The following is a 16264-nucleotide window of genomic DNA, read 5'->3' as shown; positions in this document are numbered from 1 at the left end:
TTCTCATCTGCTGTCTGAGGACTTGTATCATTGGTCACAAATTTGAAGTGGATGCAGCTGTTCTTAATTTGTCTCCGTTAAAAATATTATCCAGGAAAGGATCATTTTGAGAAGAGAAGTGCAAAAAATTGTACACTCCGTCGGGTGAGGCATATAAAGACAGGGGGTAACCTTTCCAACGGAGGGCCAAACAGTAGACGAAGGACCCATCTCTGTTCTCATGGAATATGTGAAACCCTTTTTGGTTGCTAGTGACAAACGGGGGCTGAAAAATGAGATTCAGACAACTTAACGACTCGCAGACGTTCCAGCTGTTGGAGGAGTTCGAGCTGGCACGTGTTCGTTAAACACGACAGGATTAATTAGACACAAGTCACACAGGTGTTTTTCCTCACTATCAGGGAGGGACGAGGGAATCGAGACGTTACCTGAATTCTGAATCGTGCAGCTCATTTCAGAGTCCAACGAATAGAGAATCATCGAAAAAGTGCGGGATTTTCTTTTTCTTACACATCTCACACCAAGCAGAAAAAAAGATGCTAACAAAAATCATCAACTGTAAACTTTATTGCGAGCCTATTTTGGTCATGCTTCGTGGTTCTAAAGGTGACACGTGTGTGAACACAAAGTGAAACCTAAGTGTGCCCGCGCGTGCTGATGAGCACATTCTTTTAATTCCCCCTTCTTCTCACCTCATTACACCCTCTTAACACTGCAGAAACTGTCATTTTGTTCTTTTCTACGAATGACAGCTCCTTTCGCCTGAGTCACAAACACTGCGGGAAGCGCAGCAGAGGAGGAAATGGCTCGGCGCGGTGTGTCTGGAAGAGGGAGGGCGTGCGTGTGATCCGACAAACAATTTCTTTTTTTTCAGATATCTCCAGACGTGAGCACTCTCTGCCCTCTGCCCTGCAGCCATTTCCCCAAAGAACAGCTATTTGTTCTGGCGTTTTAGTTATGAAATTGATATTCTGGGCCATCCTCGTACCCTTGAATCGACAGGAATACAGACAAGACGGATTTCATACTCAGCAACTGTTGCATGCCTTTGCCTGGTAAAGACTCCATGCTGAGAGGGTGTACTACATTCCCATTAGCATATAGCATAAGAAAGATGTTGCAGGCAGAATATTAATGTGTTTTTTTTAGAATAATGTGACAAGAATACATCTCGGCCTGTGGGTTTAAGCAAGCAGAGACAGAAAAGAGAAAACATCTAATAGTGTTTTGGCTCCACTGGCTAGAAGGTGGGAAAAAAATTGTAATTATCTTCAGGAAAAGCGATATAAAGTCGGTAGAAGTGTCATTTGAGGGGAAGAAATCATATTTGAGAACCTATTAAAACCTGTAGGTGACTATTATTTTCCAAACACAAACCAAACGCCACCGTGAGCAGATTTTAATGAGATTGTAATAAGAAAAAGACCTCCGAAGGTTCTCTGAGCTTGATTTGCCGGGAAACTGAATCGTCTGTCTGCATTGATTTCCTGCCACATCTCCTGGAGATTAGCAAAGATGGCATCAGAAGTGATCCACCCATGACCAAGGTAACGGAGGTCAATGACGAGCTGAGGCTTTGCGTTCACAGCGGGAGAAGCCAGCAAATGACTGAATTAAAAACCACTTACTTATTTAACCTTAGATTAGCAGGAAATGACTAAAAAATCACCATTATCTCTGAAGAAAGGACATAAATTTTCTCTTGGTGCTCCAAACAAGCAAATGTTTTAATTATCTCCGCATGTGTGTTTTACAGACATGGAACAGAGACCAGGATGTTAATCGTGCATGAAATCCGGGGAGTGAAATGAGGGTCCTGCGGTGATCCCTGCACGTATGCGGCTTGTTGGATCGCAATACCTCTCGTGTGTCACTGCTAATCAGCGTGTTCTCTGAATGAAGACTTCAAGAAGAAAAATTCCAATTTCAAAATGTATTTAGCAACAGAACCAATTCCAGATACAAATATTACAGAGCTCCGGGCCAGTTCATAACCCTACAATAACAGAGTCCATTGCCAGGGCCTGAAGTCTGACAACCCAACTATCCCTTGGCCCAGTCTTTTATAAAAATCTGATAACTGGGAGTAATTAGATAGTTGTAATAAAGTTGTTAGCGTATGTTCTTTCCCCTTATTTAAAAAAAAAAAGATTCTGATCAGATTTTTATGATTTTATGATTCTATTTTTAACTTTTACACATTGTCCAAGTCTGTGTTGATTCGTGATTTAAATGTTTTTTCTTGTTAAAAATGACATCATTCAGACTAATTAACCTTAACTTGAATCTAGACTGTTCACTGTTTTGTGCAACATTTTACAGAACAACAAGAAAAAGGGTGGATTAGCTATTGCTAAAGAGCGACGTTGCTTCCCCAGCTGAGTCTCTGAAGGATCAGGTAGAGATTTGTGATAAGTGGAATAGAAAAGCTTACTAATCACGTTAAAGCCACAAACGCCATCGACTGGGTAGTAATGGGGGCCACTTGGTGTTAAACAGTTCAGGGAAGCTAATAGGCTCAGAGTTTTCTCTCATTGATTGGTGGTCTGGTGGGACTGGTAAACAAAACATTTCCCATAAGGCTTTGCTCCAGCAGCTTCGCCTTCTAAAGTTGCACTTCTGGATCGACCGCAGTAGCATTAAAAAAACTTTGGTGAAACATCTCAGTCGTCACGGGAACGCCGAGTTTTTAACTTCAACAACTGAATTATGATCATCTTTCTTATATTTGGCTGCTCCTGTGAGTTCCTGCAGTGGAAAATTTGCCCCTCTGTTCTTGATTTCTCTGCCTATCTTCAGCCGGTAAAGATTACCCCGACTCTTCCTCCTCTTCCTTTCCAGACAAACTCTGCCGATCTGGTTCCTGCCGGACTCTTACTTTTCTGAGAAATACGGCCGGCACTCCCGTGGGATTTGCAGGCAATAAAGGTTGGTGTGCAGCTATCAGGAGGCCTTTATCTCCTCCACCACAACCACCTCAGTGGCGGCGATGCCCTTCTCTGTGCAGATGTTGGGGGAGGGACTTCATGACTGATTGTTGGGAGTCAGGCGGCGGCTCAAATGTTGTCAGCGGCGTGTATGCCCAGTCTTGGGAGAGCACATTTCTCAAGTGAAACATTTTGGAAATTGGATGCGCCATGTGCAGATGGGATGAGACGATGTGTTCTGATAGCATCTGACCTTGATCTGGTTATCACAGAGGGCTAAATATTCCTCCATACACTGGATTTAGCTCCCCAAGAGGCTGCGTTTCATCGAATATCATCAGCAGACTGTTTGGCGTGAAGAAATTCGGTTGCAAATTGAAGATTTATTTTGACACGACATCTTTTCAGTTTGTTTGTTTTTTTTCCTCTCGTGAATAAAAAAGAGCCTCATCAACCCACTGGAGTACAGTTAAATGTCAACGTGGCAGCCGAAGGGACATTAAAATGTCACTTTTGTGCAAAATGGTGGGTTGGGTTGATGACAAATAATCGGATGTGATCCCAGGAAGTTTTGAAACTTTAAAGTACACAACTGCCCAGAAGAAAGGTTAGGTCACATGTTGGAGTCGATGCAATCACGCCAGACATCAATTATTAATTTGTCCTTTTGACAAATCATCATGATAGTTGTATGATCCTGGTTTTGACGGACAACCTCGCACCTTCACCGCTGTAATTAGTCCCAATGAGACGCATGCAACCCAATGCTAAGAATCATTAGCATCAGTTTCTCGTGTTCCTGTCAGGAATCACACATCCAGCCCGGGTTTGGAGTAATGAAACTTAAAACAACAAAAAAAATAAACAACAACCTCGGACATTTTTGGATACGAAGCATGTCAATAAGACGCTGCTGTGTCACTTCATGTTGAGCTCCCTTCAGATCAACACTGACAAACCATCTTTAGATATTCGTTTGAGCGGGAACACGGATTGAGCATGAAATAAAACTATAAATACTCTTACTAAGCTTTTCTGATGGCTGCTGGCATCCAATTCCCAAGATCAAATTGCTGGTGCCAGGAAAGCAACCGTATCCAATAACAGGGAACGCCACGAGAAATAGATACAGCAACAGAAAATAAGTTTACCAGAGTCGGGAATCAAATCTAAAGGGGAGAGGTGGATCAACTCCATCCATTATAACCAGCTAGCAGAAGTGCACACAGACCCTTTTCTGACGATTCCTTTTCTCAATACCGATCGATTTCCAATAGTGCACCGTCCCGGACGTGAAATGCAGAGGACTTCGAACCCTAAAACAAGACGGTTGCAAGCGAATCGACGCTCTGACACACGTCTGTCGTTATCGGTACGCTCCTGCAACACTGATGAGATAAACTTGAAAGACTGAAATGACAGCAGTGACGAGCTACTGTAAACCGCTGACGACTCTGGTTTTGGTTTCCCCTCAGGGGAAGCCTGAGATCTTCACCACGCCCGACTTCCTCTTCCGCACGCCGCGATGTGCTTTAACCCGGCGTCAAACATCAGCCGATAACGCGCGCAGCATCTTTCCTCACAAGAAGCCGCCGCTCACTTCATTCCTCTCAGACGGGTGTCACTTCAGCCCTGTCACAGGTTGGTATCAGTGCCTTCTCATAAGGAAACGCATATGTAATAACACGGTAATAATCACAAATTCTCCCTCATTCATCTCCTCTTTTATTTCCAAAACTTGCAGTATGATTTATGTGGTGCAGCCCATGCTAAAATGGCTAAAATGGCCCTCTGATGAACACTCCTGTAGGTTTTATTGCGTGATTGACAGTTGCGGTTGAATCATCAAAAAGACTGATTAAAGGTAATAACAGTGTCTTCAAATATTAATGTATTGCAGCGCTGTGAGGTGAGAATGCGTCGCGGCGAAGCGGCTGATAAATACAAATCACCTCTCCGCACCGAGCAGCAGGGCAATATATTAGCGCTCTCCTCCAGGAGTGCGTGGGGTTTTTCTTCCCCAACTAAACCAGCAAATTACAATTATCACAGCCGAAGGAACCAATAAATTCCGGAGGCTTTGGAACAATGGCGCGGACAATTAATTCAACAGATTACGGCTGGTTGTGGATTTATGGGTGGGAGGAAGTGATTGCTCATTCTGACAGGGCAAAGTTTCCACGAATTACGACGGACCTGCACCCCGACGGTCAGTCTGAGCCTAAAACAGGTTCGAGAGTGATGAGGACCACGGATGTTAAGGCTAGTGTGTCGCTTGTGCTAATATCGCTAAGCTAACGTTTCCTGGGGCGACGCCATCTGGACAAACCGTCAAATTGTGTCGTAAACCCAAGTTAGCATTTGACAACCAGCTTTCTTGCCTGCAAGCTACAGAGGGTGGATAAATTTAATGCTCATGTGGAATAAGTCTGGGACAAAATCTCGCTTATAACACATTCATTTGTCATTTCCTCAAAGACAGAAAAGTGTGTACGGATCTCGTCTTTTCTCCTCAAGTACCTCAAGTTTGCGTCAATCGCCTCGAGTTTTTCCTTTTGCGATGGACGAGGCCTTCGCTGTGATGCGTTCGGGGTCTGTAAGTAATCAGAGTTCTTGAATGGAAGGGTAGGTCATTTGGTTTGTTCTTTATAGCATCTGTTGGGCATTTATAGCTCGAATGTGTTTTTATTCGGTTTTATTCTGCTTTAATGTTATTTTACTAAGATTATTCTAAAAGACGTCTTTAAAACAATCTCATTTTTATGTATCCACATGAAGCCTGAAGTAAATATCTCCTATTTTAATACTAAAAGTGAAGCTGCTCTTCTACCCTCAACCACAAACATGAGACATGCAGGAAGAAGAACTCCATTGTTCTTTTTTAATCATTTTTTGCAGCCGACAACTGTAATTTAAGTCACTTTGCCATGATGGCCTGCAGACTGTCCACAATCTCCTTGTAGTACAGCGGGTTCCCTCCCACTCTTTATGACAAAACGAAGAGCTGCTCCGGCTCCACACTTCATTACCCGCGGTAATGCCACAGCACAATGATGTATGGAGCTCGTCTCACTCCCAGACTCGCTTCTGGCACAAATGGCTCAACAAACTTGTAAAAGGGGATCCAAAGTGTGTGTTTTGCTTCTTTTTTTAAGCTCCACTGAAACTTTTATTTCCTTTTAAGAGTTTGGCCCCCAAAAAGGGAGCTTAAATGTATGAAAATGTCTTTGTATTTTGAAAATAGCTGTGCTTTAAAAGTGTGCGATGGTGTCTAGTAATGAACAGATAAAGACCTTCAAGTCAGAGCTGAGAGGAGCGACGAAATGACATTCAGTGTGCGGCTCCTCTGTCAAGGTTGGACCGGGAAGCTTTTCTTTGTGCTGCTTGAAAATATATGTAGATTGTGAGTGATTCCGATCCTCTTTCTCCACACTGATGGAGCCCTGAAAAATACATATTTTACTTTTAAAGCTGCAATTACTGTTGAATTAAGGCTTTACCGCTCAGAAAAAAATAGGATTTCTTTTAAAGGCATTATGCACTTATCATTAAGCTGTATTGTGATGTATTTCCTGTTTGGTGGGGGTTTAACTTCTGAGACAAAATCCAGATATGTCTTTTGTAGCAGGAAATATCAAAGCTAACCATTCGGTGCTAACTGTGCTAATCCACAAGTGAAATTATTCTCAAAAGTAGTCCAACAGACGAGGGTGATAATCGTCACTCTTCTTTTATGGCCTCATATCAGGAAGTACAGCCAGTTTTTTGACCAGTATGGTCACCGTCCTATAAAGCCTCTCATATGAGCATCGTCCTGCCCCCCAGCTGGGCTTGGTGTTAAAATATTACCCCATTTCAGCTGGAAGCATTTGGCTCAGAGTAATTACAACTACACTGTGGGGAATTCAACCAATCAAAGCCCCCCTGAATATCACCTTATGATACGTGATGCTGACATGATATACAGCCTGTAAATAAAACTGCCTGCGATGTCTGACGGTCCTCGCAGTGACGGCAACATTATATTTCTAACAAGTAGAGGCCCTATACTGATCGGCTGCCAATTGACGAGAGCGTCCTTTCAAATGGGAAAAATATAAATAAGTTAAAGCCAAGAGGGAGCTGTCAGCGCACACGGCAGACAGATCTGTCACCCACATGACAACACTTGTGATTTGGAAGCACTCGTCGGCTGAATGAGGAAAGAGACAAACAAATCCTCTAACGTAGGTAATAATAATCGAAGCGTTGCTGCAAACTTGGCTTCCTTTACATTCGACTGAGGACGCCACATAAAAGAGCGCCTTATTTCCTTGTTGCTATTGTAATATTCAGAATCCACTCTGTTCCAATACGAGGTCCGTCAATTCCTCTATCAGTTCCAGTGTGAATGGAGAAGGGGGGGGGCAGCAGGGGCAGCGGGCCTTTATGCAAACAGCAAAGAGCCCCTGACAGCACGCAAAATGAAAAAGGATTAACGCTGATCGGCTTCAGTAAAGCCCATCCTGATACGTTAACAAATGCTTTCACAGCTAAGCCATAAATACCCCCCCTTCACACACACATTCTGAACTTGATGTTCCAAATTGACAACAGACTTGTGTCTCTGTGGTTTCTGTTGAATAAAAGTTTTTTTCCTACAGACGAAAAGAGCATATGGCCGCCTGCTGGGTCCTTGTCATGTGTGATCCTCTTATCGCAGGTGCGGCTGTGACAGCAGCCCTCGTGCTCTCGGGCGTGCGAATCACACAAAATATTCGCTGAGAAAAACGTCAAGAAGCAACAACATCGCAACAAATGTTAGCCGGCCGCTAAGTAGCGCCGGTGTATTTAGGGCAGGGAGCTGTTACCAGAGAATTTAACAGAGGGATGCTAACAGTGCGTTAGCGCTGGCAAAAGTTCTCCGCTTTCCATTGAACTTTCCACTGGAGAATGTAAGTGACAATGATATCTGCAGTTTCAGGGTTCTCCTGATCAGTATGGAGCTCCACCACGCTGCTGCCGACTCTTCCCCCTCCGTTCTTCCTCTTCCGTCTGACTCTCTCCATCATTTTACTAACTACTGCCTGAAGACTGCCCAAGGTGGAATCCCCAAAACTAAAAATACTGAATGCAAACTTGGAAATTCTTACGCTGCCATCGCTGTCATAGATGAAGTACAAGCTTTCATAAAAGTTCAATTCTGCATTTATCCATTTCCTGCTCCACAGTCTCTGGTGCTTTAGCAGTGATGGGGGCTTTTATCCTTTCAAGTTGTTGAATTCAGGAGTGTTGAGCTGTATCGAGTAAGCAGGCATTAAGAGTCAAATGCGTAATTGGTTTTCATGGTATCTTCATGGTCACGAGGCGCCATCGTTCAGCAACAGTAGTGTGAAACAAAATTAGCAGCAGACTTCATTCAGGCTGCCTCTAGAGTCCCAACAGCTCCCTGGAAAGGCCCACTCTTTCATCCTGGATCTCCTGACCAGTTTTGTCTCAGCAGCAGGTGACACCACCAGACACCTCCAGACTCCCAATATGCTGCTTTGAAAAGCCTCCAAGTGACTTTCTTGTCAAGAATTGATGATGTGAAGAACTCACTGCAGTAACAACTGAGAACTACTGTTAGAACAGTTGCCTGTGCAGATGTCTTACAGACTACAGTAGTTGTGCATGTCAGTCATGCGCTAAAACCAGCCAGAAAAAAAAAATCTCCCAAGATCAAATGCTCACCGATTAACCTTCCATTAACCTACAAAGGCCTCTTAACAATGGTCACATGACTGGATCAAAGTCAGTCTTATAATAGCTCTTTGTCTGCTGTAAGCTGGAACAGGCAGTGAATAGCAATTATTTTTTTAACAGTGGATGGAGTCAGTCAACAGCCTAATTAGAGGGTCAGGATGTGAATGGGCTCTTCATCGCTGCGTGCTGCCAATCCAGTTTGAGTTATTGAAATTATGCATTTTGGAAAATGAATGGTTATTTTTTCGCTAGCCAGAGTGGTTTTGCCGATCCGGCAAATCAGGAAAATCCTGACGCCGGGATTCTGATGCAGCGACGGGGTCAGCCCTGTGATTTTGTGCTCCGACCCCGAGATTATGCTGCAGTACATCCAAAAACAAATATGGGACATCAGCCCGGAGGAGACAGCTTTGCGAAAGCCCTGGTGAGAGCAGGGGATTGTAGGAAAACCCCAGAACCTGCAAATCAGTGAGCCGAGGATCTGCAACAAGCCAGTTGCATCAACTTAGATCCTAGTCGAGGTTAAGAGATCCTCCCTGGTGGTTTGGGGAAAAAAAAATCACAATAGTGACATAACATGGGACGCACCTGGTAAAAATCAGGATAAATGCAAGATTCAAACACGCTAAAGAACGTTCAGTCGCAAAGGAACCAGCTCTCATTGGTCAGGAAGGACACCTGTGACATGCTAACGTGTGTCTGACGTTTCCTTAAATATGAACGTCCGACTGCAGTTAAATCCGTGTGCAGTCAGTTCCAAAGCCAGATGTACAGAACACCAATGGAGGACCTCATCTCTAATTCATCCCTGGCACCTTCAGTTGGGATTGTCGGGTCATCTAACTTGCTCTAACGCAAGGGGGATGATTCCAAAACATGGTGAGCAGGATTCTGTATCGACATGGGGGCACGTTTCCCAATTATCTCTAAAATCTGCACTCTGGATTAATGATGCGTTCCAATTCCGTTTTCCGTCTTCTTACGCGTCACTCAACTCTCACTTTGAGCGTCTCATTCTGGGGCTCTGAAAGCCGCTGACTGGAGGATCAAAGCAGCTGCGGCGTGCACCGAAAACAGGAAGAAAACACGGGTCAATCAAAGCAGGTTTTGAAGGCGAGGACGAGGCTGCGGCAGCCGACGTTCTGAGCATTTCTGCCGCGTGCATCGATTTAGCCGTTTGAAAATCAGTGGTTTCACTCATTTAATCACAACATTGCTGGAAGGTGCACCTGAACCCAGCCGCCATGCACATTAAGTGGGTTTAGCTGTTTTTATTTAAGCACGCGGACGCACCACCCCTTCCGACCTTTGTAAATTTTACTCACCCTAAAATAAAAGTTCCATCTCTGATTTGTGCCTCCCACGTCTCAATGGAGGGGATCTATTCCGCAGTCAACCCCCAGTCAGAGCAGTTAGTCTCCATTGTTAGCCCTTTGTTCATTAGCATCCAGCTTATTATCATACCCAAAGGTGATACCGTGGATCAAAGACAAGGATGTACTGTTTAATATTTCTGCCTCATTACAGTAGAGGGCCCTTTGAAAAGTGGCCTTTGTCTGTCGCTGTCAATTTAAGGCAGCAATGTCCTTCGCCGTACGGCAGAAAGTGCAATATTAATAGCTGGGGATCTGCGCCCGTGAATTAGGAAGCACTCCGAGGTGCAACAGAACCCCGTTCCCATCAGTGCAGGAGCTGTAATTGGTCTTCATATGTAGCCCAGTTGACTCCATGTCACAGGTTCACCCGTTGGGAAAACGATTGTACCCATTAAACCTACCCCACTGTCTCTGTTCATTTGCTCTTTCTGGTGTAATGATCCATTATTTCACATTTGAGACGCTGTTATGGCCACCCAGGCCGGTGGGATGAAAAGCAGAGGGTCGTCTTTAAATGTCTGCAGACTGGACCTCCATATCTATACAACTTCTACTACGATGATCTGACCTCTGATCTCATGGTTTCATCACCACACGGCCAAATCTGGCCGCTCATCTGTAAATCTGAAGGAATCGACGTGGCCTTTATAGAGCGTTATTGACAGGATGTGGTTTATAATCCTACATCTTCATCAATACTTTCAGGCTCTTAAAAGTGGTGTGGCGTCCCACTGGGGTTCTGACACCTCCGAGGAGTTTTAGAGATACACTGTAGTTCAGAATGGTTCCATCTCTTCTCTTATAAGCTCATTAATCTTTCCGGGAGTGACAGTTTAGCTTTAATTTAGCCGTTGTCACTTGAGGGAGGAGCACCACAGCTGACTCCTTCTCGGACCTTAATTGCCACGACCGTCACTGGTGCCGCCGAGGTTCACGGCGAGCTTCTTTAATCTGCGTCTAGAGGTTTCCGAGATTACCTGGGCATGGCTTGCATTTTAATGGGATGTTCATGTAAAGAGACGAAGACAAGAAGAAATAAAATGGCAAGAAACTGTCAATTTCTTACACTCCAATAAAGCGAGCAGAAAAAAATCTTCTCTCAGTTTAAAATATGCTGGTTTGAGTTTGAAGGAAGAAAAATATTGTGAAAAATAAACTGTTCGTAGGTCCCGAGACTCTCCCCGCTGCGCAGAAGCAACCTCAGTGCCCCCAAATCGCTTTATTGGAACAGCGAGGCGGCGTGTAGATAGTGGAGGTTCACCGTGGCAACAAGACCTGTGCAGCCCTTGGGGACGGCTGCAGCAGCCCTAAACAAACAGGACTGGACTCTGACCGGGCCAGAGCAAGAACACAAGTGAGGAAGAAATGAAGCTGTAATCAGGAAAGTTCAGGAAATTTGAAGGCAGGTTATTCTAGTTAGCCATTCAAAGTAGGTGTAGTTTTAAACGCACCAGCAGGAATTATGTTTCCTTTGTGAGACGGTGCATTTTTAAAAATAAAGAACATCAATGGATTATTGGAAATCTCCAGATCGCTCAGATTTCTTTACAACAATTTTAATTTCAGGCGTCCAGTGATTCAAAGAGGAAAATCCAACCCAGCTGATTTTATCGGTGCTAAAAAAGAAAACGATGACGTGGGGTTGAGCAGAGCGAACCTGCTCTGAAGCATCCCTCTGATGAGAGAGGTTCAGAACCTTCACTCGCGCTCCCGCAATTAGCGGAAGAGGCCTGGGTCCGCGTGGAGGTTATTGTTCGGCGTGGTTGAATAAGCGGCGTGATGAGGTGGGCCGGCTGACTGATGAAGTGGGAACTTCCCTGGTGTCGATGCATTGATCCACTCACGAGCCGGAGCCAATGAGGCAGACAGCTCCCAGATCTTTCCCCTCCCCCACATGTCAACAATCTATTACGCGACGCCGATGCTGCAAATGCCGTCATTACTCCCATCGCACGGCGCTTTGATTCACGCGCCAGTGGGAACTGAAAGAACATCCTGCTCGTTTATCCCGGACCCTTTACTGCTTCGGCTGCGGCGCTCATCACGCCGAGGCAGGAATAATTAAGTGTCAGTTCTTAAAACTTTGGAGCCGATGGGGTCAAGGGTGGCCCGAACCTTCCTGAAGAGACATCCAGCTGAATCCTTTCCCACAGTCAGCTTCTATAAGCAGACCACAGCGCCTGGAAGATTCCAAGAAATTCATTTCACGGCAGAGAAAATCGATTTGACACTTTTAAGTGGCAGTAATTACTTTGTCCTTTTCCAGAAGAAATAGTTCTGCTCTTTAGTTCCTGACACACGGCCGAACAATCGGATCGATTCATCCGAGGCAAAGATTCTACAAGGCAAACATCTCTGTCGTGCTGGTATGTCGGGTCCCTTTGCAGCCATTTACACACCGATATCAGATGATTTCTGCCTGAACCTTATTAGACAGTCGTTTACCACACTACAGCTGGGATTTCTGCACATTTGCTGCTACTTCCAGGACCAATTTGAGGGAAAAACTGGATCAGGCTTGTTGCAAATTCTTATTACACATTAAAAATGCGGTAGCATTAAAATGATGCTACATGCAGGAGCAAAGGGAGAATCAAGCCTGAGGCTGTGGAACTAGTATTCGAGCTCTTTTTCATCTTTGCAGTGTAATAGTTTTTTAGTTAGATACAACATTGTGGCCATTGTTGGTGAAATAAGGGAGAAAAGCAAGTGTTTTTCTGCCAAATTTTCAACCTTAACTTAAATTCCTACAATTCTTGTTTTAAATGGAATTCAGCCTCCACGCTGTACTAATTAGCTGCACCGCTAATACCTCTTTTATTATTTACCAATGCATTACATTGGCATAAGAATGTTCTCCATTAAAAGAAATGATCCAGCTCTGGTGCTGAAATCATTTTAATAGGGAATCGCTATTATTAGTGAATGAGGGTGTTTTTGTGAAGCATCTGTTGGTAATTGTTTTTAATGACATTAGCCATTTTGCAGTAGCATACAACATAATGTTCCTATTAACACCCCAACACTGGTGCTACACATGCTAAGGAAGCACATTTAACAACTAAGAACACATTTTCTTGCTAAAACACCTCAAGTTTATACACACCAGAATCCCAACCTTCAGATTCGCGGTAAAAAGGAGGAAGACTTCCTGGGATCCTTCATCCGTCTCCTCTCTGGGGTGCGCTAATGCCCTCCCCCCTTGCCCTCCTCCCATCCTTGCTGATGCCTGACAGAAGCGGTGCGGTCTGGAATGAGATGAGGGGCTGGCCCAGATATGAGAGGGAAGCAGACGACGGCGAGGTCCTCTGCCCAGCAGGGATGGAAGTAATTACTGACAATATTATCTCCAGCTGTTGGCTGCCGGACTTTTAACAGACATGTTCTCCCGCTCTTCTGGGACTTCCTTTCACTTTGCTTAATTCATGTTTCTATTTATATTAATACACACCCTGGTAAAAGTATGGAAACCACTTGGGAACATCCTGTATTTATGATGTTAACCATCCCCTGCTTGTTCTGAATTCTGTAAATGCAATTTTGTCCTCGCAGGAGCCGTTTCTCACCCACCTGGAAATAAGAGTTTTGTTTTCATCGTTAGCACCACATAGAGATGCTAACTGTCAAGCAGAGGCGTTTGGAGGTATTAAATGTTAACCTTATTAAATAAGACACCTGGCGCAGGAGGGACCGGTAAATAATGAAAATGCAATTCCGGGGTTGCGGTCCTTAATCTGGTGGTGGGGGTTGTTTTAGCTACTTTTAGAGGGCTGCCCGAGTCAAGCGAGGCTCCCTGTAGACCTAACGCCAGCCACAACAGTAGTATCAGATCAATGTTGGGAAAGTTAGCGACCTTGGATAATGACCCAGCCTCCTGGTTGATACACGAGCTGCCCTTTTTATTGTCTGGTGCCACAAAGACACCAGGGATTCATGATGGTGCCACTTGATGATCTAGGTGAAGTCTTGAGAACCTTGGAACTCCCCGTACACATAGCATGTAAATCAGAAAACCATCAGCAGCCTGCAGACATGATAGAGGTAGTTTGCTCATTGCCGTGCGTCACCTGTTGACCAGATATCAGAAAAAGTGTCCAGGCCAAAGATTCTGAAGGGCCATCTGAACAAGTTGCTGTTTCTTTCTGCAAGACTTGACTTTAGCCCAGCGAAGCGTGGGGAGGGTTGGTAATGAGTCGCAACATTCAAAATTAATCTTAAGAGAAGATTATCAAAAGCATTTGAGAGAGAACGAGGGAGAAAACTATTGATTTCTTGGCTTGGTTGCTTGGCTTTTCCACTGAAATCTCATTAAGGCTGAAGAACCCCGCCGCCGTTGGCTTTCAATGGTGTTTACCATCTTCCACATAGAATTTTTTTAATTACGAGAGCTGCTTAGCTGCTAGGATCAATAGTTACGGATCTCATAGCAACGGCTGGGAAGAAAAATCCGGCGTGATTCTGTAAATCGCAGCTCCTCGCAGTGGAGTGACTCAAGGTCGTATACTTGGAATCTACAGCCTCACCTGACAAGGACTCGCAGAGAAGAAGAGGAAGAAAAATACAGTCGGACTGGAGGAACAGATACAAATGACTGCGATATAAAAGGCCAGACATGGTTTTTTTCCCCCCTAATCATTAAGAAAAGGAAGCGTCACCTCAAGGTCGCCCCGATCGTGCGTCCTCTCCTGCATTTTCATTGTCTTCAAATGAACTCAGATTTAGGTGCTGCTGTGCATAACAACAAGATTCCTCCTGTCAGTTTGCAAACACGAAAAGCCGAGGGATTCGTTGTGGGAAAATAAAGTCCTACCTTTGTGTGGATGAAAATATTTGCTTGAATGGAGAGCGTTGGAAAATGATCCTTCCTTAACCTTCAATCGTCTCACCAATATCAAGTATCCCTTCAAATGCTGCCTAATTTATGCAAGACAGCACGTTAAAGAGGGAGGAGTAGATTAAACGATAATCATACCAGGGGCATCTTTTTCGTCGCACTGTTGTATTAACTGAAAGGTTCCACACGCTCCAGCATTCTCCCCCAAGGCGCCGGACCCATCGGAGACCCGAGAAGAGCTGAAATAATCGACAGGACAGCAAATCAAATCGCAAATAACCCCACGATGGAGACGTTGCTGCTGTCTGCTCAATCTCGTTTAAAGAGCAGCTCCACAGAATTTTCACAGTGGCGCCAAGAAAATGTCAACATTGATCAACGAGGAGTTGAAGGCGCAGCATTAGCGTCTCGTTATATATATATTGATACCTGTTATGAGAGCTGGGTTCAATAAGGGCCATTTCCTGGAATGTTAGTGGTCTAAAGTGTTGGTTTTGATGTATAAATGGACTTGAAATTAGCTTATTTAAACTATACTGGACCATATGAGGTGAATCCAGCAACGCTAACGAAGATGCGGGATTCATTAATGGTCCATTCATAAGGAATGAAAGACATCCAATATTGCTGACCGTCGTGTCAGGGCAAGAACACACAATCTAAACCGTATCGACAAGCCGGGCACATGCTTTCTTGATAGTCTCCTCAATCTGTCTGGCTTAAAAGCTTGCTGCTGTAATTAGCTATGGATTCTCTTTCATACTGCCGCTTCTTCATTATTTGACACGGTGCAATTTGTCCGACCGGCACCGGTAGAGTGTTTAAACAGATGCAATATTGCTCAATGTAGCATCGCTCAACAGAGCCGCAGTCGAGGGTTTAGGGTTAGAAACCAGGGAGACAGATGGCTGACCGAGGAAAAGGAATGAAATGGTGCCAACTCGAGAAAAGAGACCGTTTTCCTCCTGAGTGCAGGCATCTTTCCTGTGATTGAAATGAGCTTTCTAGAGGATGAGCAGTGCATCCAGGGTCGAGTCTGAACTCATCAGAACCCCTCAGACTCTCTGAACATCAGATTTGTAGAACAATGAAGGCTTCGCTCAGCCGTCTGTCACAACAGAACAAGAACAGACTGTCTGTAGTAGCCAATCAGCACGAACTGTGAAGCTCCCTGGCGAACGTGGTGCTTTTATCACCCCAAGAGTTGCGAAAGCAGTTTTAGGTTGTCAAACCTATGTTAACACAGAGCTAAATTATCTATCAGGTTGCTCTCAAGCAAAACATTGCTTTCTCTGGAGCACTCTCGGCACAATAACCAGCAGCCAGCCATGTAGAGGGTCCAAAATATGCCTTTAGAAACAACCTCAATCACTCTCGACCTGTCATTACCCATGACAGCTCAG

General features: G+C 44.5%; 1 long non-coding RNA gene across 1 annotated transcript; it reads left to right on the top strand.

Moving 5' to 3' along the window:
* Positions 1-2728: 2728 nt before the first annotated feature.
* Positions 2729-6397, top strand: LOC130513904 (uncharacterized). Its single transcript, XR_008946860.1, has 3 exons — positions 2729-2928; positions 4205-4299; positions 4403-6397. It is a non-coding gene; the product is annotated as an uncharacterized LOC130513904 (long non-coding RNA).
* The last annotated feature ends 9867 nt before the right edge of the window (positions 6398-16264 follow it).

Source organism: Takifugu flavidus, chromosome 17 (genome assembly GCF_003711565.1).
Source record: "Takifugu flavidus isolate HTHZ2018 chromosome 17, ASM371156v2, whole genome shotgun sequence".
Taxonomy (NCBI): domain Eukaryota; kingdom Metazoa; phylum Chordata; class Actinopteri; order Tetraodontiformes; family Tetraodontidae; genus Takifugu; species Takifugu flavidus.
The sequence above is the reverse complement of the archived record's forward strand: the minus strand, read 5'-3'. Positions and strand labels throughout refer to the sequence as shown.